General features: G+C 37.8%; 1 long non-coding RNA gene across 2 annotated transcripts in view; it reads right to left on the bottom strand.

Annotated features, from left to right (window-relative positions):
• Nucleotides 1–27,680, bottom strand: part of LOC125912470 (uncharacterized) — a 400,306-nt gene that overhangs the window by 291,549 nt on the left and 81,077 nt on the right. For both annotated transcript variants that reach the window (XR_007454756.1, XR_007454755.1), the window contains exon 2: nt 8,634–8,808. This is a non-coding gene — a long non-coding RNA (uncharacterized LOC125912470). The remainder of the gene's footprint in view (nt 1–8,633; nt 8,809–27,680) is intronic.

The following is a 27,680-nucleotide window of genomic DNA, read 5'->3' on the forward strand; positions in this document are numbered from 1 at the left end:
TTTGTAACCAGTACAGATAAGAGCGAGTAACTATACAGAGAGCCGGATACATTGGTAGATAGATAGATCACTTTTCTTTCAGGAGGAGAGCGAGGCGAGATCAATCAGTTCTTTCATTTTTGTAAAGCTCTTTAAAGATTGGCTTTCTATTTTTTTAGAAAGAGCAATTTAACCTTGGCTTCCGTAATGACGTGACTTGTTGAATGACGTAATCTCTGATGAAATTAGTCTAAGTGGTTTAAGAATTAATTAAGTGATTTCTTTTTACATTTCAGGTAGCATTTTGTCATGAAATACTTACGCTTCTGTCTTCGTTATTCACACAGCACATATATGTGCATAGCATTATTATGGGGATAAGAAAATAAGAGGAAGTTGATTGACAAAATTTCAAAACACTGCACTGAACAATTCTTGTAGTTGTGCTAGATTATTCAGCATCCAGAATCTGAGTTATGAATTCCATTATAAATTGTGACTCACTCGTGTGCCTTGCTCTCAGGTACACAAACCCTTACAGGTTCTAGGGCCTCATTTCTGCCCAATGAACATTCTGGGTTGTCTGGATGGATATATTTTAACACAATGACAAGACAGTATTGAATAATAAGGATATGTCCTCTAGATGATGTCCTGGATATGCCTGCCTCCCCCTCAATCCCTCTCCAATGCTGCTAAATAATACTCGGTTATCTTGAGTTTGACCTGAATATGGGTGTAGGCCAATAACATCTTAAAGGCAGCTAACATGAGGATAACCAGGTCCTATAGGGTTAAGTTTAATTTTGTCAAAATTGTTGTCTTTTCTTTTTCGTGTTAGCAAAATCATGTCTAGCAGTTCATGAAGATTTATATTTCTTCGAAAACATGACACTGTGACATCAGTGACATTTTCTGTTTGTCTATTTATGTCCCAGAAGAGGTAGCCAGCCACATGCCATGTGTGTTTTCCGTTAATATATTTGCAAGTTGGTCTCACCGGTTGGTCTCTGAAAGATTTCCAGTGGATAAAACATGTGGCATGAGAAGCTATAAAAAGGAGTCTTTTTAGTAAATGCACAGCAGAGTAGGGAACGGGCAGAAACTGTAGGAAACGTGGTAAACTACCTAGTAAAGTTTTGAGACACATTACATATGCTTTGGAACAAAAAACACATTTCACTTATTCTAAGAGTTTTAATATGTGCCAGGTATTATGACAAGCACTTATTCCATTATTTTATTTTCACACGTGCGTGAGGTTGGCATTATTATTGCCACTATTCTAACAAGAAAATGGTGACAAACAGCTGATAAATATTCTCCTAAGGTCACACAATAAGAGGACCTTCCAGGCCTTATAATTTGTTACAAGAGTATAATTGTTTCTTTCCTAAACAAAATGTGACATTGTGCATATGAGATATTCCATGATATTTTTACCGGAGGTAGGTGCTCATTAATACAGCAATGAAAAGATAGATTTTTTACAATGAAATACGCCTTTCTAATGTATAAAATAATACAGTTCCTACAAAAAAAAAGAAGTTTCATGGATATAAAAATGTGTATCCTTTTAAAGTTTCAGGGTGTTAGTGAACAATTTTTTCCTCAACATTTCATTTGTTTTATAACTGGTATAAAAATAATTTTATGACATCTTTTTATAGAAATGAAAAGAAAATTCTTCCTTTCATCTGTTGAGTGAAATGAGTCTGCACGTGTAACTACTAAGGGCATTTTAGAGACCCTCTTTCTACCTTCTATAGAAAGTAATATGTTTCCAGCAGAGATGAGTGTGGCAACGACAGGACAGGATACATTTGCCAAATAAGCATATCGTAAAACTGATTGGCAGACTGTATATTCAGGGGAGGTGAGAAGAATATGTAGCTGAGGATGCTCTGTGGTTACCTCCAGTATCTTGCCACGACACTGGCATCTGGTCTGACACTGGAGTGATAGCCCCAACATTTATGCGGAGAAGACAAACCCATGGTGGAGCAAAGCGCCATGAAAGCACATGCAGCATAAAGATAAAGAAAGACCATTGTCTTGTGACACGGCTTGTAGTAGTGAGTGTCCTGCTAGGAAGCTGAGCCACGCAGGGAATGGGATGTTACAGCTATAATTGCCATTGGAGATTATTCTGCCGCCGCATTCAGGTGGGTGAGAAGGGTCTAATTTTTGTAACAGTCCCGCAACCTTACTTTATGGCATCCATTATTGTACGGTGTTAGTTTCGAATAAGTATGAGTATCTCTGGTTGTGATGTTCACATCCCCATAAGTAAAAAGAGGATCAATAGTAAAAGGAAACCAGCAAATTGTAGGCTTTGCAGTAAATCTAAGGTATTAGGTGGACATAATTTAAACAGTTGTTTTTCTTTTCCTGGAGAATAAACACATAAGAGGAGAAGAAAATGAGGCTCTAAAGGGATTATGCATTCCTAAATATTTTATAGCTGTGTGAAATGCAATGTTGTGCTTCAGCTCCATGGCTGAATATTTGCTCATGATCATTTCCTCGCCGACTGAAAACCCAAAAGATGCCATTTGCGGTTTTTTGTGTGGTTTCAGCCTTGGCCTTCTGTCAGTGTTCCACTGTGTGATTGTGAAGAGAGACTTTGCACGTAAGAAGGCAGAGGCTGGTGATTGAAGCAGGGACCGCACCACAGTGCTTTTACTCAGCTGATATTTAATGATTTACCATTTAATGTAGTTCATCTTCCATAACCCTGAGTTCAAACAGAAGCAGCTGCTATTAGGGATGCAATAATATTGAACTTCCCAACAAACAACCTAGGAAAGCTTCTTCTGTAGTTTTAGCTACTGGACCCATCTGGCCTCCACTAAGTTGGATGGGTTGTTGATAGATGACAGATAGATAAATACAAACAAACAAAAAAAGCCTTCATAAACACTAAAGTGTAAGAGATAGACATCTAATGATATTGAAGTCTTCTGGAGGAAGGATAATAATATGTTGATGAGAATTATGGTACTAATGTTTTCAAATAGAGTGCTTTAAATACATTTTTCCTATCCAAAGCATTATCTAATTTAATAATCTGTTTTCACTTTGGCATTATTGGTAAGTGATTATAAGAAGTAGATTATAGGCTAGTTTGCTCCCCCCCTCTTTTTTTTTTTTTTGCCTTTCTGTTTTTCTTTCCTTGTTTTTATATAATTCTGCATCTGTAAATTAGGATTTACAAGAAAAGAAAAGAACTCTGAGCTTTCGTTACAATTACAAGCCTACCAGACAAAAGCTGTCGCCTACTTATGACTATATCTAATTTCTTGACTGCTTATGGTAGACCTAGAATACTTTTCCTTTTCCAATAACACATTTCTAAAAGACAGTGAAGGTAGGTCAACCTTCACCATGAGATATTTTCACTGTGAGAAACATACTTTAGTGGTGTCCTCTCTGATGGGATAAGATGGACTAAAACCACCAGATGGATCCCCTCTACCTCATGGCAACATTTTTCATTCATAAAGGGAGTCAGGCCTCTCCTCAAGGGATTTTCCTACTTTAAGATTTTTTTAAAGCGTTGCCTATGATTCAAAAGGCATTTGTATTTACCTCTATGCATCATTTGAAAATACTGTCCTACAGATATTTATGTATTTTCTAAAGTTTGATGATGCTTAGTATTTTGGAATTTTCGTTCAGCTAGTAATAGATAATTTGCATAGCATTTACAATTATGCAGTTATGACATTTAAAAAGATAAAGAAAACTTTCTGTATGAGGTTGCTGAAAAGGAAACAGTCAAAAGTGTAAATGTGTTCTACTTTACATTTTATCGTTGTAAAGTTGTTGATAAAAAGTTCTTTTGTCCATTTTTTTTAAGTTTATTTATTTATGTTGGGAGAGAGACAGAGTGAGCGGGGGAGGGGCAAAGAGAGAGACAGAATCCCAAGCAGCCTCCGTGCACAGAGCCTGGTGTGGGACTTGAACTCAAAACCATCAGATCCTGACCTGAGCTGAAACCAAGAGTCAGACACTTAACTGACTGAGCCACCCAGGTGCCCCTTCCTTTGTCCATTTTGAGGCTGAGTTCCATTGCGTGGTCTGTCACTGGTCCACAATGCATTGGATTCCTGGATTCTCAGCCTTGCTATTATTTGTGGAGAAAACCTTTCAATTGTTTTTTATTTGTAGCTTCTAACAGAACCCCATGTGGGGAAATGGTTACATTAGTGTAGGTAATTGAGCCAAAATTATCATGATTTCATTTAAAAAGGAAAGATCAAAGTCTACATTCTATTTTAACTTGGAACTGTTTAGGTAAGTTGCCACAGATTGCCACAGATTGAAAAACAGGTATAACATCAACTTCAACAAGTTAGAAAGTTTGATTTGGAATCCTATCCAAATTCATTTTTTCAGCTTGAATACAGACAGGTATTTTATGAGATTTTTATTTCCCTATTTGCTCAATTCCAAGATTTATAGGAATTCTAATTGGAACCATGGCAGAAATGCCACCACAAAAACAGTGGGGGGTTTTCCCCACAAAATTTTATTATAATTGTTTCCAGGCCCAAGGGCATATTATCATGTGGAAATATATATTTTAAAGCAGTGTTTCAAATTTATTTAGTCTTTTAAATGTTCAAAATAAAAATCCATTTTTTATTTCATTTTGGAGGGGGAGCTATTATGGTTCATTTTATTTTGATTAGCCCTAACGTCTTTGTTGGACAGGTAGGTGTTGGGCACTATGTTTTCACAAATAGCTAGAATAGATTTCGGTCTTTAGTGAGCTGGATTATTCAAGTGAATGTGCTTAGAGCACTTAAAGAAACTGAACATTTGAAAATGGTCTACTATGACCTGTTTCCAAGTGAGCCTCTTAAAAAAGATTTTTTTTTAAAGGGAAGGAAAAATAAAAGTAAATGTGGTACTGTTATGCAAACCAAGTGTCTAAATGGTGCCACACTTGACTGGAGGTTGTCCTTAGGGCTAATAGCAACTGAAATCTCCTAAGGCAGCTTGGGGATTATTGATTTATCTAAAAAGAAAGTCGCAAGGAAGACAAACAAAAGAACACACTCTGAACTATAGGGAACAAACTGATAGTTACTGGAGGTGAGGTGTGTGGGGGGATGAGTGAAATAGGTGATGGGGATTAAGGAGTGCACTTGTCCTGATGAGCCCTGAGTGATGTACAGAATTAGTGAATCACTATTGTACACCTGAAATTAATACAACACTGTAAGTTAATTAAATTTAAGTGAAAAAAATAAAAATGTCACCAGATCACGCAATGACAATATTCAAATTAGAAAAGGTTAGAAATATATCCAACTTTCTTAAAGAAATGACCTATCAACCTTAGTAGAAAGAAAACCATGTCTGGAACTCAAATTATGAAATAATAAGCCAACATTTCTAAAGGAGAATGGTAGACCCTAATACAAGAAGTAGAGGCTAGTCACAGATTTTTCTATCTATTCTGACCTTAAATAATGTCATTGTGTTCACAACCTATGACATTGCCATATTACTGAAGGGCTTATGGAGAGAAATAATCCATTCAAAGAGTTCGAGGTAAGGTATTATTGACATAGGAAGCAGAATAGATCTTACTTCTCTCACTTGCTTCCAAGGGACTGAGGAAAAATTCATATTAGGACCCAATGGGATATTTTAAGGGAAAATTACAAAAGAAAGCATAAAAGAAAAGCACCTAGTGGAAACTTGTGAAAATTATTTTGTAAAATGATAGTCAAAGTTAATGATTAAAAATCCATAATTTTCATCATAACGAATTACTAACTTAGAGTTGAACCATGGTAGTTAAAGTATTTTTCATATCAAAATGTGACTTTTTTTAAAAAATCGCATTTAATACTCCTCATTAATCCCTATCCATTTTAGAAGGATGAAAAATACTGTAGTAGTCCTCGTGGGTCACAACAGATTTTTCTGTAATTATAAAGCACCATTCAGGAACATTTAAATCATGTTTTATAGGAAGCATATAATGAGGAAGGAAAAGAAGATGTGTGTTGTACCTAGAATGAAGCATGGCATGAAAAGAAAAAAAAAATCTCTTTAATTTGTAAAACAGTGATTCTCAATGCATGTTCTGAAGACCACTTGCCTGAGAATTACCTGAGAAGCTTGTTAGAAATGCCACAGATTTCTGGGCTCTGTGCCAAATCTACTGAGCCTGATTCCAGGGGAATGAAATTCAGAACCTGTTTTACTACATACATAGTCACAGATGCTTCCTAAGTATGGACAACTTTCAGAACCACTCTCGTAAAGGCCCAGCTTTAGCCTGTATGATCACTTACGATCCCTGGCCAAATCAAAGTAAACCAGTGGCATTAGGTGACATCTGAAACACAAGGAATAAAGAGAAGTTGAATATTTTCTGTTGCATCCTTGAATTTTGGCAGGTTATCTTACATATGGTAGACACTCAACTGACATATGTGAAATGAATGGATAAATGGAATTTTACACAGTGGATACAAATTATACACGTTAGATTTAAAAATCACAATTAGAAATGTTTGAAGGAAAGTGATTGTTTTATCTACAACAAATATATAATAATATTTGGAATGTAGAAGATAAATAATTTAAGTTCTAGAAAAGGTAACAAGGGGGAGACAAGGGGACAAACTCAAGTGTAATTATAAACTCTTTAGAAAGTTCCTGCTAGTGTAAGAGATGTTGAATTTGCTATTATTTTTTTTAACTTTTAATACTGTTAAGCAGGAAGGTTGTTTAGGGTAGCACTGTACAGTTTCTGTATTTAGGGATAAATTTATTACACTTGAAAAAATCAAGAACATGAATGTTCTTGCCCTTACATAGTTACTAGAAGTAAGATTACCTCCATTTTAGCAATGAGAAAAATGAGAAATTCAGTTTAATGTGTTTATTCATTTACCTATTCATTCAGTAAATACTTACTGATTGACTTCTCTGTTCATAGTTAAATATGTTCCATGGCCATGAAAAGCACATTGCTCGAAGATTGAGAGGAATGGCTAAATCACATTACAAAGGAATAAGGGCAAGTATAGGTCTATAAACATGTTGGGTCATATTTTGTGGATGATTAGCCGTGTATCAGGGACTACACTTTTCTTTCTTAAACCTCTTTGATGAGTCTGTTTGGAGACCACATCATTTAGTAGGTAAATACGTACTTGAAGGTGAAAATCAAGGACTAGCTGCAGGAACACTGTCTCCACTGGTATTTCAGGGCTCGTCCAGAAGGAAACATTCCCCTTTTCATCACAGATGGCTACCCACTGAAGTCGGATGCTCTGATTTGGGTCAGACTCACTGGGAGTATTTGTGAGCAAAAGGCATTAGCATGTACATCTAATTCTGTCTTTGTTGAAGTGAGCTGTCACGGGCTTAATAAACATGAACTCAAGTGTTTACAGACCATCGTTAAGAGTTGCAGTGATGTTTCCCCTTCCTCTTATCATATCTTTGTTGGGGACACCTCCTTCCCCACTATTGTTAAGCTGGGTGTGTCTATATCCTGCTACTTTTGTAATAATCTGTTTAACCTCTGTAAGAGTTTTGTCTACCTGACTAATGGACTAGCCCCTAACTACTGAGGCCACCATTGCATAATTTTAACAAAGAGATTATATAAATACACACACTGGCGTCTCTCAAGAATGGGACGGTTAGATGAAGGTATTTGGCAATAACTGAAATCAGTAAGTCATTAAAATTTCTTCCGTGATACTACTAATTTGTTTGTAATAGCCTTCTAATTGCAGCATATTAAACAAAGACAAATGTGGGTTGGACTACATGTAAAAAGTATCAATCTTCTCTTTTCTGGCTAGCACAATTATAATTTCGGCTTCTGGTACAGTTGAAATAAGGAAGAAGGATAGAAAGCTATATCCCGTGCCTTTGGCTGACAAGCTTCTAATGTTCAGGTGCCTCTTCTGAAAGGTGGCCTTCCTTTATAAAATGTTTGTTGTCAGTCGGTAACATTGTGTAGTCTAGGAGAAATCACAGACGTGCAGGTGCCTTATGAATAACCAGATGGGAAATGGAAGATGATCAAACTTCCTCCTAGACCCTATGAGTCAAATAGGAATGACAAAAGATTTTCCTTTGAAAGGTGAAGAGAGTGAAACTGAATTTCAAAAACGTCTTGTATACAAATGACGATAATGCCTTGCATAAGCCGCTTTCTTAAAGACACGAAACCTGTTTTCTAGAGCTTTTCCCATCACCAAAATACAGCCAGAGTCTGCGATTAGACTCAGCAGCTGTTTAACAGTGCCAGAAACACTTACGAACTTCCACAATGTTTCCTTCAAGCAAAATAACATCCTCCAAAGAGCACGCTTCGAATTCATTCACCACTGACTCAGAGGGAAGAGTGCCACCTATTGAATGATGGCCTCAGTATTCACAGCACCTGATGGGTCCTTCCCAGGCTCCCTTCCACTGACCCACTAGCACATCCTGTTTCCCTCAGAGAGCTGGATATAATAATGCTCTGAGGTGGTCTGAAGTTCACGTGTAAGTGTGCTCATATCATGCTCTATAATTTGAGGAAAACACATGAATTTTAATCAGTTTTTAAAACAACCAGGCCTCTCTTCTCATTTACTAGAATGGAAAAAATTCACTTTTATTACCTTAAAGATGCCAAACAGTGCCATTTTATTACTGTGGGAAGCTGGAAGTCATTTCCGAACTCTTTTGGCAAGGGTGCTATGGAGAGCATCCAATTCAGTTCTTTAAGTGTCTTCTGAGAACCACCACACAAACTGTGATTTACTGTCTTCAGGAGTTAAAGGGACTCTTTCTACCCTACAAACCGAAGAAAGAAAGGTGAAATGTGTTAAAGAAGCATCCCATGAGACTTGCGAGACTATGAGTCAGCACAGAGCAGGCCAGACATAAAGAATGTTTTGATAACCCACAAATATTTTCCAACTTGTAATTTTTAATTTGGTTTAAGAGATTATGTTGGTGAACTTTAAAAATTGCGATGACTTTTGTATATGAATCCATTGGTTTTTCAGGCCACTTGGACAAACTTTTTATACTTAGTGGCTCAGTTTCCTTGTCGTTTGCATCCCGTATAGGTTTAGGTATACTTCTATGAATACAGTATCATAGTTAAAAAATTAAAAAAATATAGATATATAATATACATACACACACACACACACACACACACACAACTCCCATACTGTGGTAGTGCCTCAATTTTACAAACAAGTATTTGGCTAAAACAAGAATTGAATGGAGATTTTGCATACTTTCTAATTTACATAACCAGAAAATGGCAAGATTCCAGTTTCCCTTTTTGCCTTTCGGTAGCAACCGACAACAATTTGAATTTATCTATTCTTTAGCTGACTTAAATCTCTAAGAGTTTAACATTATGTAAGCCGGGAGGCTGCTATTACTATTAATTAAAATAAACTGGCACACATGTATATTTTGCCCCCCATGTTATTTCGTTTGTAGATTTTGACAGGCTGGTTTGTGTAGTCATAAACACTAGGTCATTGAGGGCAAAAACACAGTGAGAGAGAAACAAGATATTTAATCACTAGTCAGAAAATACATTACACTGTAGTGCCTGACAAAGGATGGGCTCTCTATCAATATCTGAAGAAATAATTAAAGGGATAAATTATACCACTGTGGAAAATAATTAGTCTATCAGATCAAAAATGAGAAGCTGTTTGATAGTGTAAAAGGAAATCCAGTGAACTCTTTTTCTTGACAAAAATCAGTGAACTATTGACTTCAAGTAAAAGGCCAATCTTTACATGCCTTTATATCTTTAAGCTTTGACTAGTAATTGTCCAAAGCAACTCTCAAAGCGGTGGATAATATTTCTCTGGTTATAAACAACCCCAAATCCTTCATGGAGAAATGTTTCTCTGGTAATTGCATTCTTAACAGAGTATTATATTCATAAATGGTATCATAGAGGCACCCATGATGGTAGCCTGAAATTTCTGTGGGGTTTTTAGGTGAAATTAATGTTTTCTTACAATGTATGGTTATTAATGAAGAAAACATTCTTTTTATTCTTGCTCTGACAGGTAGGTAAATATAATCTGCCATTTGGAATGGCATCATATTAAAATATTGGAAATATTATGTGGTTTATTCCTTGTTAGGACCAGGATGAAAAATCTGTTCTGAAGTAGAAGATTCACACTTGGCAGTAGGTTTAGGATTTCTTGCTATTTTCATTGCTAACATCTAGGAGGGTGTAACAGAGGCCAAATCTCCAAGTAGCACCTGCCAGGCAAATGATGGAAAGAAATGGAGGGCTTCAGCTAGGGAGCCAGAGAATATGATGCAGTATCTCCATCCAAAGGCATCTAGGATGTCTGACTTAAGAGGAATGAGATCAAGCTTAAAAGCTTAGATACACATATTGCAAACAAGTAGAGAAATTTTCCAAGAGCAAATTTACCACTAATTTGATGAATCATAATTAATGGCTATTAAAAGGCAGCAATGGAAGAAAGAATGGTATTTAAAGATAAGGTAGGAAAATGAGTCCATTAAATATTGTTTCTTTTTAAAGAAGTATGTCCAAGAATTTCTGTTCATCTAAAGTTGGGGGGTTCCTGGGTGGCTCAGTTGGTTAAGCATCCGACTTCAGCTCAGGTCATGATCTCACAGCTTGTGAGTTCGAGCCCCGTATCAGGCTCTGTGCTGACAGCTCAGAGCCTGGAGCCTGCTTTGGATTCTGTGTCTCCCTCTCTCTCTGCCCCTCCCCCACTCACACTCTGTCTATCTCTCTCTCTATCTCAAAAATAAATGAAAATTAAAAAAACATAAAGTTGGCACATACATTGGACTGATGCATGTATTTCCTGCATGTATATGGCAGTTATTCTTTTATATTTCCATCCATTATCCATCTTGCATCCAATCATCTATTCCAACAAAGTATTTACACATCATTTTATTTTTTTATTCATTCATCAACCCAAGTTATTTGGGGCACCTGCCACATGACAAGCACTATTACTAGTGATATAAAGTCATAAAAGATGGAGTTCCTTCTTCCCTCAAGAGGCTTAGAGTCCAGTTGGAGAAAAAGTTAAGTACAGCAATACTGCACAATGTAAAAGATGCCATTACAGCCCTCCTGTGAGGACAGAAGGGCTTGTAAAGCACACTGATGAATCCCAGAAGGCTAACGTTAAAGCTGGATTTTAAAAGATAAGTAAGAAGAATTAGGTAGATAATGAAGAGAAAAGGTAGTTCTAGACAAAAGCCATGCATATGTAAAACATGTCCTTAATAATTGGTATTCATTTATATTCACAACATAATCATTTAACAAAACCCCACTCCTTTACATACGATGTGATATAATGAATCAGTTAACAATGACCTGGGGAGCTGGAGGTTAAATATACTGTCTCTAGAACCAGGCTTCCCTGGCCTAAATCCTGGCACTTCTCCTTTCTAGCTGATAACCTGGGGGAAATTACTCAACATCTCTCTGACTCAATTTCTCTTTCTTCAAATTGGGAATAATACGATATCCCTTATAGTGAGTATTATATTATTTTATGCAAGAAAAACACATATATCTGTCTTTAAATAATATCTCAGGATATGCTAGTTAGGATAATATTTTTCCTTTCTTAAAATTATCTTACTGATAATAAGAGTACTGATAATAGCCGTTTTTTTAAATCTCTTTAACGTACGTCTGAGAGCTCTCACAAGCTCTCCAAGCTGAGATTTACTACATTCAGAAACCTAAAGAGATCTTGCCTTTTTTAAAACTTAAAACTGCTTGCAGCAAGGTGGAGACACCAGTAGAGCTTCATTCAGATGCCCTGAGTTCAAATTTTGTCCCTGCTACCTTCTAAGGTCTGGGGCAAGTTGCTTAATGCTTGTGTCTCAATTTCTTATCATAGGAGGAGATTCTAAAGACACTAAGATCTTCCTCAGGGGCTCCTGGGAGGATTAAATGGGATAACGTGCAAATGTGGCTAGCATCACCCAAAGATTTCTTTCATCGTTCCCAAACCCCCTTTAAAATGCTTAGAAAATACATAATGGCTAATCTAAGGATTGTGAAAAATATCTTTCCCAAAATACTTTCTATAGTTTGAGAGATCACATATAAATATTCTCATCTGCATTCGCTAACTCTGGAAAACACTCTTGAATGCTATTGCTGACTTTGATAGGCTGCCTTGCAGCTTTGCCAGAACTTGCTCTGGGTTGCAGCTATTCATAGAATGCCCTTGGATAATGTGATAGGTTGAATTCGAATTACTCCTCCAATCACTTCAGAGGCAGTAATAATGGCACCTAAAATGGTCATCTGGAGAATGAACTGAGCGTGGACATCTAATAAAATCTCTCTCTCTCTTCTTTTGTCCTTAGCATAACCCAAAACCCGATCGTATAAAGAAGCATTAAACATGCTAACATAAACTGACTTTTCTTGGAGACAGATACTATATGCTTTAGGAGACCACTAATCTCAGGTATAATACAAGTACAAAACAGCTTTTTTTTTTCCTTTCAAAATCTAAGTGCTAGGCAAGCAGATATCACACTAGATTTTCCCTGGAATTATCTTTAGTTGCTAATATTGTTTTTAGGCTGAGAACCCACCCTGCCCAAGCAGCATAGACAGACTAGCTTTAAATAAATTCAGCATATCATCATGTTGCTAATACTGTTAAAATCTTTGGTCTCTCAAACATCTTTTCTGCTTTTCTCCCCGCATCCCTATTACTGAATACTGTCACATCTAAGGCCAGGGCTCCTTAGTCTGCCTGAAGGAATACAGAAGTACCAGGCTGGCATAGCTTCTATTTTATTAAATTTTTTTTTTCTTGCCTGCAACCTGATTTCTTCTGGGTCTGACCTAATTCCTTTGATGCCTGGGGCTTGGAGGCCTGTGCTAATCTGCATCAGGGATGTGTGGAGAAAAGCGAGACAATTGAAAGAAAAGTAAACGAAGAAAAGAACAGCACCTAGGCAAGAGGGCTCTTCAAAATCAAAATAAGCATTTTGGAAGCAGGACATTTCTGTTCTACCCCATCCTTTAAAGAGGAACCTACATTTAATGCATGGCTTCACATACGCATTTCCCCCTCTTTCTGGTTCTCTAAAGCATTTCACGAGCAGGACAAAAAAGGCAATGGCGGAATGCTAATTTTTTAGCATCGTGCAATAAATTACGATGTCAGAAAAATACTTGAAGTTTATGAAAGAGAAGTTATGTTCTAAAAGTCATAATGAAAGAAAATGTTAGAGCTGACGTTGATGGAGAGATCATGGAATAGTCTTAGCTTTGTTACTAAACTCTGGAACGTGCTGATGTTGAGAGCTCTTGAGACCTGTCCACTAACTTATTGCTCCTCTGGGTCTGTTCCCACTTCTTTTTCCTTTTGGGAAGCGGTTCTTCTAACTGCTCAAATAAGCGTTCAACATCTTGTAGTCATTAATATACCAAAAGCAGGGGTAAAGGAGCAGATTTTCAAGGTATCTCCCTGCTCCACCTGATTCTGCGTTACAATGAATCTTGGAGAAGTGGGAAGGTGAAATGTATCTTCCTTGGTAACAAATCACCAGTTTTTTTCTTTGAGATATTAAGAAGTTGTGAGCTTGTTTGTATGGATTTACCAAAAAAGTGTGTGTGTGTGTGTGTGTGTGTGTGTGTGTGTACACGCGTCCGTGCAGGGGGGAGGGGGGCGAGGGCATTGGGTCCATTTGCGATTTGATTAATTACAGTTCACAAAGCCTTTAGTACCTGCTCCCACCAAAAGAGATGCACTTTATCTAAAGCAGAAAAATGATCAGTAACAGTAATTGTTTGTGATACAGTAGCATGCCTTGGTTCAGGGATATTTTCACTTCACAGATGTTTAAAGTCACTTGGCACTCAGCCTTCAAACTTGTTATTCATTTGGCATCCAAATTCATGTTTCATAGCCATGTGACTATCTAACGTGCCATAAATAGAAACACTCCTCTGAATTCCAGAGCTCTACCCTTGGCCTTCCCTCGCTGCCTAACCTACGCAGCTTCTGTGTTTCAGGATATATTTGCAGATTCAAAATCCTTACTTTGGTGTTATTGTTGAAAACCATTTATTCATCAGAGACCTAGAGCTGCTAATCAATATAAATCTGCATGCTTTTTGTGTTCCTCTCCAGGGTGATGGGTGTCTTCTTTATAGTGTCCTTTGATTTGCACTTGCATTTTGGTAGTGGATACACCAGTGAGCAGAATGACCCTACCCAGGTGCTTACGAGGAAAGAAAAAGAAAAGGAGTTTGGAACGCAGATAACTCACAACCTGGAAAACTAACATGCCACAGTCAATAATAAATAGAATATTTTCATATCAATTTAAGTCATTAGGAATGATCACTTGTGTGCATTTGTGCTTGTGCGTGTGCATGTGTGCACTACTGTTTTAACACAAGCCCGTGGAATCAGCATTTTTCACCCTGATGAAAAAATTTTGCACTTAAATCTGAACACTGTTCCTAACTGAGCTGGAAAAGCCTTTTCAAAACAGTGTTTGCCACATTATTTCCTATTTGATACAAAGAAATAGAAAGTCATACGGTGGTTCCAGATATTGCTACTTTATTTCATTGGCCCCTTCCCACATAAACTAATCAACATCTGAGAGCAGAAAATCCAGCTATAATTTAGGATCCCAAACTATGCATTGTGGTTTTTCTTTGGCAGAACTATCTAAAACACTCACATTTAGTAGTTTATATTGTTCAATTTTGAAATATATTGTAGTTTGAACATTGGGCAGATAAAAGATTAATTTGCCTTTGTAAAACTGCACACCCTTGGGGGCGGTTGTATTTTATGCACAGGTGAACAAGAATTTTTTCGCAGCAAATCTACCGAGCTGACACTTTTAATGCTTTCTACTTTTTTTTTTTTTTAAAGCACAAGTCTAAGCATATGAATAGCAGATTCCAATTTTACACTGCTTGTTGAACTCATCTTTTGGTCTAATGTTATAATTTATGTGGGTCATAAACCAACCTTAGGTGTAAACTTTGTATGTGTATACATACACATGCTTCTCTCAGACACAAACATTTTTATTACCAAGTATAGTAAAGGGATGATCTATTTCTACTGTAATTAACACATACGACCCATTTCGCAAACGACGCCACCTATTATACTGAAATAAGAAGAAAACATTTAAAAATAAGCATTGTCATCCTACAGTGCATCTAGGAGAGATTGCCTATTTTCTTGCTATATTTTTACAAAAATGAAAAATTATCACGAATATCAATTTTATAAGGTTTCTAAAAGAAAGGTTTTCATAAACCCTTTTATAAGGTTTACCCCTTCAAAATTCCCTTGCACACACTTTTATTTTCATGAAATTCTGATGAAAGATGTGTGATGCTGAATTCCTCAAGCAAGTTGCTCTGAATCCTTATCATAATCATCAGAGCAATTATAAGCACAATAGACGTACGTTGCCCCAAATGAGATCTGAGCTCCTGATAAAAGGAAAACTGGGCCTCTTCCTTTTTCCTGTGTGTGCTTGTGTAACTGCCTCATTGTCTATAACTAATAGATAAAAAATGCAAAGAGGTGATTCTGTAATACAATATACAGTGAAATAGAAACCGAATTGCTTGCATTTCTACTTGCTATGCTAACCCTTTTCTCAGATGATCTTGGCAGCTTTGCCTTTCTCTAATTTTGCTAACATCTCACAGATACAAAAGTGCGCACCCCCAACCCTCTGCCTCCTAACCCCTCCCTTCTTTTCTCCTTCCCGCTGTTTCATTACATTTTCTTATGTGCATACCATCAAGTCCTCTTGGACACATAATAAGATTTGTGCCAGACTATGTTTCTTGGCTTTAATGGTTAGTTAGCTTTCCAGAATACACATGCTGCTTTATACATGCTTTTATTACTGACATCATGAGAATGCATCTCTCCTATGTTTACAATTGGGTGTTCACCCTTAAATAAAAGCAATGAGATCAGGTTGTTTAAGAGAATCTTTGAAAAGCAGAATAAAAACAGCTGTTATCTGCTTGAACCATTTCATTCTCTTTCATGATCTGAATGATAATGATGTGTAGCAGTGGGCAGTCTCCAGCTGTCATTATACACCACACATCAGAGCCTCTTTCAGGTTGGAATTGGGTCTCTGTCCGGAGTTCCAACAGGATCGTTTCAACCTCACTTCTAACAGGTGTTGGTGTTTGCAGGAGGGGGTGATGGGAGGATAAAACACCTTTGCTTGTTCCCCACTGACCTCTGGATTCAGGAGGCTGGTTTTCATTGGCAACGTGGGTTTGAAAGTCAAGCCAGGTCCTTGCTGAAATCTCTCTCACCGGGAACAGATTACAAATATTTCCACATGTCAAACAAATGAACAATAGGGTGGTCCTTATTAATCAAAGCTCTCCTAAACCAAGTGCAGATGGTAGCAATGAACTTCTCTTCCATGAAGATTTCTGGAAACGGGGGGAACTATGTCTCACAGAAACGCACATTTCTTCAAGTAACACCAGACGAGGAATAAAGAGCTTAAGCCAAATGTAACCAAACCCCAAACACGACAAAACAATAATAAATAAATACAATTAAAAAAAAATCCCAGCGTTCTCAATGATCCAAACCGGAAGGTTGATTGAGCTTATTTCCATTCAACACGCCCTCGTCACAAGCTGTTTCTGAAGATTCTGCGGCATTTGCCTAGAGACTGACAAGCTTAAATTGGTTTTAACCTCTGGAGTCCCCTTTCATATTGCAGATGTTGCTGATTGGGGCACAGAGTTCTGCTTTCCCCAAAGTCAGTGATTTTCAGGCTCTGGTGGCATCTACCATGGAGAGCATAACTCCTCTCAGACAACAATGCCGTTTGTTATTTTTAATTAACAGAAAAATATCGATAGGAATAGTTGGAATTGCATTGTAGCCAAAACTTGAGCGTGAGGAGAGTCAGAGAAGCAGTGCTATTTAAAGAACAGCCCAGAGACTGGACCCATGGCTGCTCTTCTCTGACCGGAGCCGTGTGACTGAAGCCTCTCCAGTAGCAGAAAACTGGGTTGGGGAATCTCCTGGGAACAAAGACTCCTTGGGACTTTCTGCATGACCAGGTGTTACTATTTAGGAAGAGTGTGTTTCAGATGTTTTAGCAAAATCGGTTCCACTTCTCTACTCAAGATTGGTGCTATTATGGTCCCGAGCAGTTCTTCAAGGTGAGGGATCAAAAGATGCTAAGATGTCACTCAGTTCACGCCTTATCTCAAAACAGTGTGAAAGCTAAATTGTATTTGAAAGGTGAAAATTCTATTGTGAAGCCCTTAACACAGAGGGTCTGTGATTTCCACCGATAAAAAAATTCCGTGATGTAAAAACTACCAGAGGCCATTTCTCTCACTAGCCTCAATCTTTTATACTGCAGCTAGGAGTGTACTTCCTCTTGGTCTGTTCTCACTAAAAGAGCAATATTCAAAATTGTTTAATGCATGGGTAAAGATTTTTTAAAAGCTCCTCTCAAACTTTTTCAACATAATTACAGTAGAGGTAGAACATTTTTCTACTAATAGATTAAATATGTGTCTGAAACCTCAGATTAATTATAATCTTTTTCAAGAGGACTAAAATTTTATAACTTTTCATGAGGAGATAACATTTTATTGGATTTTAAAAGGAAATGAAATAAAAGTGTTATATGTAAGAACAATCCCCTTACATGCCATAGTCGTGATTCCACAATGACATTTTTGGGGGAGGTGAGGAGATTGCCCAACTGATTTTTAACATATTGGAAAGTTGCAAAACGCCTTAGGAAAATAGTCTCTATTATTATTTTGACAATGTGATGTATTTTGCTCAAGGTATGAAATAGTATATTTCAATATTCCAAATAGTTCCCCAAATGCATGGAAGGAGACTTAAGTCTGGGTTTTGTCCTGTCCAGAATAGTTCATCCAACTTTAAGTTCGCACACAGTCATCGGCAAACACTGAAAGAAGACTTCATTCTTCCAATTTTCTTGTGGTGTTGCATAAGTGATAATATGGCAATGAAATCTAATTTTGAGCATGCCTCCCCTGCTTCCCCCTGACGGGGCATTCCTCAGAAAATACTCGTAACACCGGTAGGCTTGTTACTGAACCATCACAAATTTCGGTGAAATTTTTGTGCTCTGTGGCATAAACTAACCTAAGAATTTCTATGTTGAGAAGACAATGAGCGATGAGAGCAGGTTTTGAAATCTCAACACCACTGAGCATCTGAAAAGTTGTCTTAGAATGTAATCATGGGCTTTTAGAATCTTTGCTAAATAAGCCTTGTTTACATTCAATTCAGGTATTATACACGTCGGCAAATATTTTATAGTCCTCTTGGGTTGTTTATTAGTCTATTATAATATGATTAAAAATAAGGAGAGGTTACATATCTGTGCATTAAAGGGATTCATGAGAGTGCACATGAGAGGGAAGAAGAGAGAAAGAGAATGATAATTTTGTTGGAAGAATAAGGGTGGGAAGTGAAAGAAAAGGAAGAGGAAGTCTAAATCTGCATTTAGAGCATAGGAGTAGTCTGGGCAAAGTTGGAATGACTACTCATGAGAACATGGATATGTAGATTGCCAGCAAAAAAACCCAGTAATTCACATTTTTCATGTGAATACACATAAAGCACTTTCACTCGGTGTTTTAGTGTATTCAGAGCCTCTGTGTGAATGGTGAAGAGAGTAAGTTCTGGGTTTGATGGTGAGCCTTGCCTTTTGCTAGTTGTATGACCTTGGCCAGGTCACAGGTAAATGTGATAACATGTCCTAATAGGACCTTCCTTATTGGTATGTTATGAGAAGGAATTGAATAAATACTGGGAAAGTTCTTGGAACTGTGTTTGAGGCATACTAACCCACCATCCAAATGTTTATTAAAACGTATTCTCATTTAATTCTCACATAAACTCTTTGATGAAAAAAACACATTATTTTCCTTTTAAAGCATTGACAGCTGAGGTCCCTCAAACTGATGTAATTTGCCTGAAAACTAGTAGGTGGTGGAGAAGGGGTCAGTATTCTGTACTTTTGATTCCAGGGGCCAGGAGCTTCCCTGTGCAGTAGGGCAAGCTAATAGGGCATGAGGTCTATCCATGAACTTTTAACTACAAACAAGATATAACCATCAGATCTTTTGATAAAAACCAAGACACTGACTTTCTCTGTGTACAATCTCTGACATTTTACAAAGGAGAGGTAGATAATGACCAAAATATAGAAACACATAAACTGCAAATATGCATGTAAATGTGTTTTCTTTTCCTGGTAACTATTATTTTTCCTTTCTAAGAGTATAGGCTTACTGAATTCTTTGACAAAACACTACTTTTGATATGGGAACTGGAGGTATTATCTTAAAGAAAAGTGTCATGCAAATTCCAGTAGCTGTTTTATTGTTTTATTGTTGCTATTCTGGAATTAATTGCTTGTTACCAAGGTTGTCTCATCAAGAACATCTTCCTAGATTCCTCAGTAGATTATACCTGTTGGTTAGAGGGTCTCTCAACTGCATGAACCTTTCATTTTTATACAAGTTTTATACAATTTTTATCACACATTTTTGTGATTTTTTAAGAAGTTTTTATTTATTTATTTTGAGAGAGACAGAGAGAGTGCGAGCATAGCAATCACGACTATTGGGAGGGGCAGGGAGAGAGGAAGAATCCTGAGCAGGGTGCATGCTGGCAGGGCAGAGCCCAAGGGAGGGCTCAAACTCACGCACCTCGAGATCATGACCTGAGTGGATGCTCAACTGACTGAGACACCCAGGCACCACTTTGTCACACATTAAAAAAAAAAAAATGATTGAGAAATGAATGTCTTCTCCACTCCATTGAGAGTCCCATGAGTGCAAGAATTATTTCTGGTTTGCTTATTCTTTTATCTCTGGTACCGAGAATAATACCCAGTGTAGAATGGGATAAGTGCTCAGTAACCATTCGCCAAATGAGTAAACAGAAGTCACTGGTCTCTGACAAGGCTGTTTGGGGCGGTGGTGGTGGTGAGTAGTTCAGATAAAGACTGGTTGCATATCCATGAGCTGGTGGAAACCGTGTGAATAAGAACGCTCGGTGAACAAAACCATTTCATGGTTGTTTTAGGCAGTATATATGGAAAGAGAGTACTAAGGAAAAAGAAGAAAATCGAGAAAACAAGATCTGCCAAGAGGAAAAACATGAGTTCTTTTGTTCCAGAGGAGGATAGGGAATTTTTAAAGTTTTCCCAGGATTTTTTGCAGTTTCGAGCTGAGTCCCTTTCTGTAATCTTATTAACACAAGCTGGCTGTGGCTAGAACCTACAGGTTGGAACAATGTATACCAGAAGGGTTGATGGCAGCAGTAATATCAGCTTTATATGGTGGATTCTCTTGCTATGTATCAAGGAATCATCACCCAGTGACCCCTGGGTGCAGGAACCTGTATGTGATTAATCAGGGAAGCACTTTCTTTGTTGAACTCTGTAGAGAAGTTTCTGTACCCAGCAGGTGAAATAACATACTAGGGAGCCTGGCAGGCAGAGTGGCATATTCCCTCCTGACCTCAATTTCCCAAAGACACTGTGTAGTCTGTTTGTGGATGACATACTCAATGGGAAAAGCACCAGGCTAAGAAAACAGTGAGAATCCTATCATAACCTTATGGTATAGGGAGATAATTATCTTCTCGTTTAGTCAAGAAAAGAGGCCAGATTTCACTGGTATTTGAGAATGAAGAAAGATAAACTAATTTGGTTACAGAGGAACCATGTTTTCAAAGAAACCATGTCATCTATCAAGTCTTTTGTTGCCAATTCATATCCGTTCAGTTTACTACTCTTGGAATTGTGAGGGAAAAAAAATCTGCTTCTAATCCTTTAGAGAGAAAGCCTGGTTATCATATTATTTCTTCTCTATGGTTGGGTGAGCGATTACCTTTAAGGGGAGGATGTTTCTAGGGATTTAAGCATAATGTATATTTGCACTTACTTTATTTTAAATTTAAAAGTTAAAAATGGGACATAATTATGTGGGTTTTATTTCCCTAAATAGGCAATCCACTAATGCACAGTGAGTTCAAGCAGGTAGCTGAAAATGATGCCGCTTAATTACTTCATGGATGACTAAGAAGTTTCCTGAAGTTGATTAAAAAAAAAATTCTGGAAAACCAAGCACTCCCTTTCTATAAACACTCTCAAATGAGCAGGATAGTGGCATAGCATAAAAGGTATCCAATTATTAATTGGTTGATTGACGCATATCTATTTTATGAAGTAGATTGTCTGTTATCCTCATGTGTCCATTCGGCACAGTCCTCCTCAATAGGAAGCTTTGGTCAGGTGATCGTGTAAGGGATTTTACATGATGGAGGTGGTAATACATTGCCTCCCTACCTTTGAAATCACATAGGCCTCTCATTGGTGTTTCATCTTCCCTGCTACATTAAAACAGGGAGTAGCAACTTGTAGAGTCTTTTTTTCTTGCCAAAGTTAAGTTGGAATAGATGTCACTTGGAGAGCAATAGGGACAGGAACTTGTTAATTATCAAGGCCCTCACCTATAAATTGATCGGTGCTTACTTTATCAGTGTTCTTGAACTTCAAGAGAATACCTTTTATGAAATTCTACATATGTGCAATGATTTTTCTGGGGCATGCAATTCTGTGTTTTATCTGAACTTTCTGCATCCCCAGGTTTTAATCACTGATCTCCCCACCTCAAAATGATAGAGACAACTGGGAATATTTACATACTGCTTGCTGAGAATTTTTGATTTGTTAAAAATATAATTGCTAATAAAATTTTTACCATACAATTTATCTCTTCTGTAATGAGAGGCTAGGGAACTAGTTATATATATATTTTTTTCTTCCCCTTTTCCTTTGTAATGTTAGATCTCGGCTGGAGAGAAAAGGACTAACAGCTGGAACTTATAACTATTTGGAAACATCAACAATGTTGAAATTTACACTCCCATGTGCAGATGTTATCAGACAATCAAAAAAATGTGTACAAACAATGAAAGAGGAAAGCAATTTTATTGAAGCGTGATTTGGTTGGATGGGGCACAAAAAGTTACACTTGTCCCTTTTCAGAAAAACGTTGTGAATCAATCAGATGAGATAGATTATACTAGAGCAACATTTTGCAAAAGATTTTCTAAGTCTGTGATAGGTATGGTCTATACTAGATGACTGACTTTATGAAACATAAAGTTTTACCCTCACTATGTTATATAAGCAAGAGAGGCTGAACTAATAAAGGAAACTGTGCCAGTTGGCACTCTTTCCCACTGGATTTCAAGATTGTAGTCAAACACGTTTCTCCCTAATGCTATTGGGCATGGTCTCTTAATAATATGCTTCCAGCAGAGAGGTTGGGCCAAGTCTTCCATTGCTAATTTATATCCTGCTTATCTAAGAGAGATTGGTTAATCCAAGTAAGGTATTTTGGGATGTGGGATTAGGCTAATACTACTCTAATGTAGATAATTTTTTTTTTTTTTTTTGCTTCCTTGGGGCTTTATCTGTCAAGCTAGCTTCTTTGTTAGCATTAGCTTGCTCTTCCAGCATAATTTAGTAGAAACTGGTAAAAATAGATGAGACTTTAGTATCCATAAAGACCTTTAGGCAACAAAGTAACATGGGAAGGTAGGTATAAAACTTAAATATCTCAAGTATATTCAAAACTTTGCTCCTAATGTAAACTTTATTTCTATTCATTGCATCCAGGCAAGAAGTGTCTGCTTAAACCCAGGAAATGTTGCTTTTTTTGCATGGAGGTGGGTTGGGGTGAAGGGTGAGAAGTCTGCATTTAGCGCTTTTACACATGATTTAGAAATATCAATATCATCCAGATTTGAAAAAAACCTTTCATTGTGGAGGTATTGTGTAGTAGTTGAAAGTATGCACAGGGAATAGACAGACCTGGCTTTAAATCTTGGCTCTGCAGTTTGCGTGTTACATGACTTCGTGAGTTACCTGGTTTTCCTTGCCTCATGCTTCTCATGAGTACATTAGAGGAAATGATGCTATGAAAATCAAGTAAGATGACAGAGTGCTTAGTACAGTATGTAAAGCAGTATCGCAGTGGTAAGGATTTAATAAATGGTAGCTGTTATTGTTTATATTATTATTGTTGTTATTTGAGATGCATGCCAAAGCCTCGCTGACCACAGTAAAATACTTATTCCTAGGAGGTGTCTATTTCTTCTTTCTACAAAAGGAATCCAAACAGGCACCTTCTGATCAGAGAAAAGACGCTACGTAGCATATGCTGTGTCATAGGTTTGGATAGAGGGTGAAGGCTACATTGTCAAGCATTAGGCTGAATTTACCATAGACAGACTTCTGCAAGGATAAAGTTCTGCAGCGTTCAAAGGGCATATAAAGATACATACAGGAGCAGAGGACTTGCTAGAGAGGTAAGAGTAGATAGATAAATCCCTCCTTTATTTTAGAGGAGAAAATATGGGAGCCACAGACACGAAGTGATTGCGAAGTACACGAAAACTGAAGCGTGTTTGCCAGATTCCGGTTTGTTTTGTTGCTCTCTTTTACAGAGAACATTGAGCAGCTACTGAAAATGCCTGAAGAGTGACCACATACATGGGTAGAGAGAGCAGCGGCTCTAGTTCATCATTTTCAGCGTTCACATTAAAAGAGCAAAATCACAGGGCAGCTCTTCGGACAACACTTGCTACCTTGTCCCGCAATTTATGTTAACACCACCGTCTCTCCCACAAGTGCTACAAGCACGGGGCCATCTCTGATTCGTGTATCACCAATTCCGGGCACAGAATAAGTGCTCAAAAAATGAGTTTGCTGCATCAATGAATCGATTTCGGCCAGTCCCAGATAAGGGCATTCATTTATCTCATTTGTTAACAAACTTGATTGCCTGTTATACTTCACAACAGCATATGCTAAACCAAAGCTCAAAATGAATTTCTAACTCAGTAGTTAGCAAATGATTTGCGCATGAAGATTTCCTTTAAGCGTCAAAAATTTTCATGAGTATTTGTACTTGAATTATCTCTTGATTGAGAGAATACATGACCTAGCATCCAAAGCAGCTCCCACATGTATTCAGAGCTGGTGGCATAAGGGGTATTTGCCGCAGTATCTTTGTAATAGCAAGGCAACTGAAGATAGGTTATAAAAACATAATAAACGTCCATCCATAGCGGACTGGTTAAATAAATTATGCTACACTCACGCAGTGAAATACTTCACAGTACTAAAAAAGAAGGTGGTAGATCAATATGTCCTGATACAGAAAAATGTCTAAGGTATATTAAGAGAGAACATCAAATTGCAGCCTGGAATGTACAGTATGATTTCAGTGTGTATGAAAAACTGCACAAGTCTGTGGGGAAGAGTATGGACAGTTTCTGGAAGCATAGAGGATACGTTGAAATGAGTGTGATAGGAAAGGGGCATTTACTTTTCACATTTTAACTTATGCTATTTGAATTTTCTCCTCATGAGCATGAATTACTTGTATTTTTAAAACTTAAAATAGAATATCTATGCATGTAGTATTTCTTTCTCTATTGTATTTATCTATCTATCTGTTGACTTACATGTATAGATGTATAGATTTATTCCCCTTTAGCTTTAGACCTATATGTTCTGCCAATGGCTGATGTTTGGAACATGCCTGCATGTGGAAACCCTTTGTGATAATTCTTCAATTCCCCCTTAGTTCTTTCATCACCAAAATGAAAACTGGCCTTACACAGTTCTTATAACTCTTTTACCTTTTTCAACAACAAAAAAATCAATAAACAAACAAACCAGCAGGTTTTCAAATGTTTGCTAGCCGCACCGTTCTTTGTTCATGCTCAGGAAATAGTACAGAAAAGCCCAGTATTAGAATGGATAAAGCAGACTCTTGTGTGGATTTCAGAACGAAGCTTCAGAACTTCCCTCCTCCCAACTTGTGGGCAGCCTCAGGTGTGAGTGAGAGGTGCACAGGTGGGAGGGAGAATCCACAGAACACTTAAGGTTCCAGGAAGCCCAGTGTGAAAACCGCCACCTCAATCCACACGACCAGATCGTCTGGTTGGCTCAAGGTCAAACTACGGAGATTTGAAATCAGATTAGCAGACGTGAAATTGTATACATAACAGGCTGTTTTATTTTAAAGGTTTATATTAGCTGCATATTGCAGAAGGTATAGGAACCATGCTTTGCCCACCTTCACATTCACTTTCTATGGCCATCTCCATCCAGCACCAAGCAGAGTGCCTTGCATTTATAGACAACCAAACACTGTGCAGTTAATTAGGGGTTGAATTATACTGATAGGTTAGGTGACTTCTTCAAGATCATTATTAAGGAGGTAAATGACGCATGGCTCAATCCCTGAAGCCTCATTGCCAATCCAGGCCTCTTACTATTATACCCTAAATCATACTTTGCCTAAGTCATTCATTACAAGGCATTTAATTGGGTAATTAATTACTTTTAATTAATATATATTTTTTATTTTTTTTAATGAAAAAGTAGACTCCATGCTGGGCGTGCTTGGACTTACAACCCTGAGGTCAAGACCTGAGCTGACATCAAGAGTTGGACACTTAACCAACTGAGCCACCGGGACGCCCGACAAGGCATTTAATTTAATTGTAACTTCCATAAAATCTTAAATTCCTTTCTAGATTATCGTTGGTTTTCCAAGTTCCCTTGAATTTAAGAAAAGCAGTAAGCATGTATACAATATCCCCTTCTCTGCACCCCTCCATGATTATCTATATCAATTCATTGTGTTATTATCTTCATACTTCTTATCATAACTCAGGATCACTTGATTTGCCTTTTTATATCTTCTTGGTACAATTCTTTGACTAGAGTACAACCTCTATTAAGAAAAAGACCTTGGGGTGCCTGGGTGGCTCAGTCGGTTAAGCGGCCGACTTCGGCTCAGGTCACGATCTCACGGTCCGTGAGTTCGAGCCCCGCATGGGGCTCTGTGCTGACTGCTCAGAGCCTGGAGCCCGTTTCAGATTCTGTGTCTCCCTCTCTCTCTGACCCTCCCCCGTTCATGCTCTGTCTCTCTCTGTCTCAAAAATAAATAAATGTTAAAAAAAAAAGAAAAAGAAAAAGACCTTGTCCCGTTATTTATAGGGCTTCTCTTTTCAACAATGTCTATGTTGTTGAATGTTGAATGGTGACATTATTCAGAGAAATCTTGCTGAAAACAATCTGTATTAAAAAAGGTTTGCTGAGGAGCGCCTGGGTGACTCAGTCAGTTAAGTGTCTGACACTTGGTTTCAGCTCAGGTCATGATCTCACAGTTCGTGAGATCGGGCCCTGTGTTGGGCACTGTGCCCACAGTGCGGAGCCTGCTTGGGATTCTGTCTCCCTCTGTCTGTCCCTCCCCTGCTTGTGCTCTCTCTCTCAAAATAAATAAACAAAAAAAACAAAAAAAGGAAGATTTGCCCAAAAGCATCTAAGAGGTGACAAGATAAGGTCTATAGGACAGAATTGAAGAAAACATGGGGATATAGAAAAGCAAGTAAAACATGGAGTGTTTAAGTTGCCTGTGCTCCAAGGATATTTTTATATTGCGTCAAATAAGAGCTATAGTTTTGGCAGACTCTTTGAGGGTCTCCCAGTAAGGGAGTGCAAAAGGACATTTTACTTATGCTGAGCTGAGGCCCCATAGGGTCCCAGTCCACAAAGGGCAAGGAATCCTGCAATAGCAATGTCCCTACATTTCCATCTTCTGCTCCTAAAGGATTGTAGTGAGGATTGATTTGGCATATCACTGAGCAAGCAAGAAATGGAAAGAGAAAAATAACCTGTCTTAGAGAACTTGTTGTGATTATTTTTATAGATTTGCAGCCTGCACTATGCATGGCTTGGGTGGTCCCGAAATCTTCAATCTATGAGTCTTTGATTTGAGATAGTTCCAAACAATTAGTGCCTCTCTATATCTGGAAGAAATCAACATATTCGTCTGGAGGAAGGCACCTCCATGCTAGACCTCAGAGAATTCCCATGACTAAATACACCAGGAAACAAGGCACTCTGAGTAGATACCAGGAGAAACATCAATCGGAAGGGACAGGTCTATAGACTTCAGACACTGGAATTGTAAGTCAGAGAGACTCAACAATTGCCACAATTGAGGAAGTTAAAGGCAAGTTGGAGAACAGCTGCAGGGAATAGGAACTATGGAAAGTGACATAAAAGATTTGAAAAGAGTGTCACCTTAAATTTTTTTAGAAGAGAAAACTTCAAAAATCAAGACCAAAATCCAATGGATAGATTTAACAAGACATAAAACCCCGATGATGTAGATCCAGAAAATTATTCAGAACAAAGCATCGAGAAATCAAAAGATGGGAAATGCAGAGGAAAAGGCAACGATGGAGGGCATGGGCTGAAGGGTTCCAGGATACGTTAGACTCCGAGAGGGCAGCTGAACGGATAGCAGGCCTTATTTGGAGAGAAAAGGGGCTGAGAATTTTGAAGAAAGAAAGATACTAATCCACAGGCTTGAAACAGCCTCTATTCCCAGACAGGATACATAGAAAGAAAGGCATACTACCTACATCATCGTGAAACTGCAGACTCCAAAAGCACAGTGCCTGGAATATAGCAGTTAGTGAACAAGTAACTTTAGATAAATGAACTGATTTATCCTTAAG

The sequence above is a fragment of the Panthera uncia genome (assembly GCF_023721935.1).
Source record: "Panthera uncia isolate 11264 chromosome C1 unlocalized genomic scaffold, Puncia_PCG_1.0 HiC_scaffold_4, whole genome shotgun sequence".
NCBI lineage: Eukaryota > Metazoa > Chordata > Mammalia > Carnivora > Felidae > Panthera > Panthera uncia.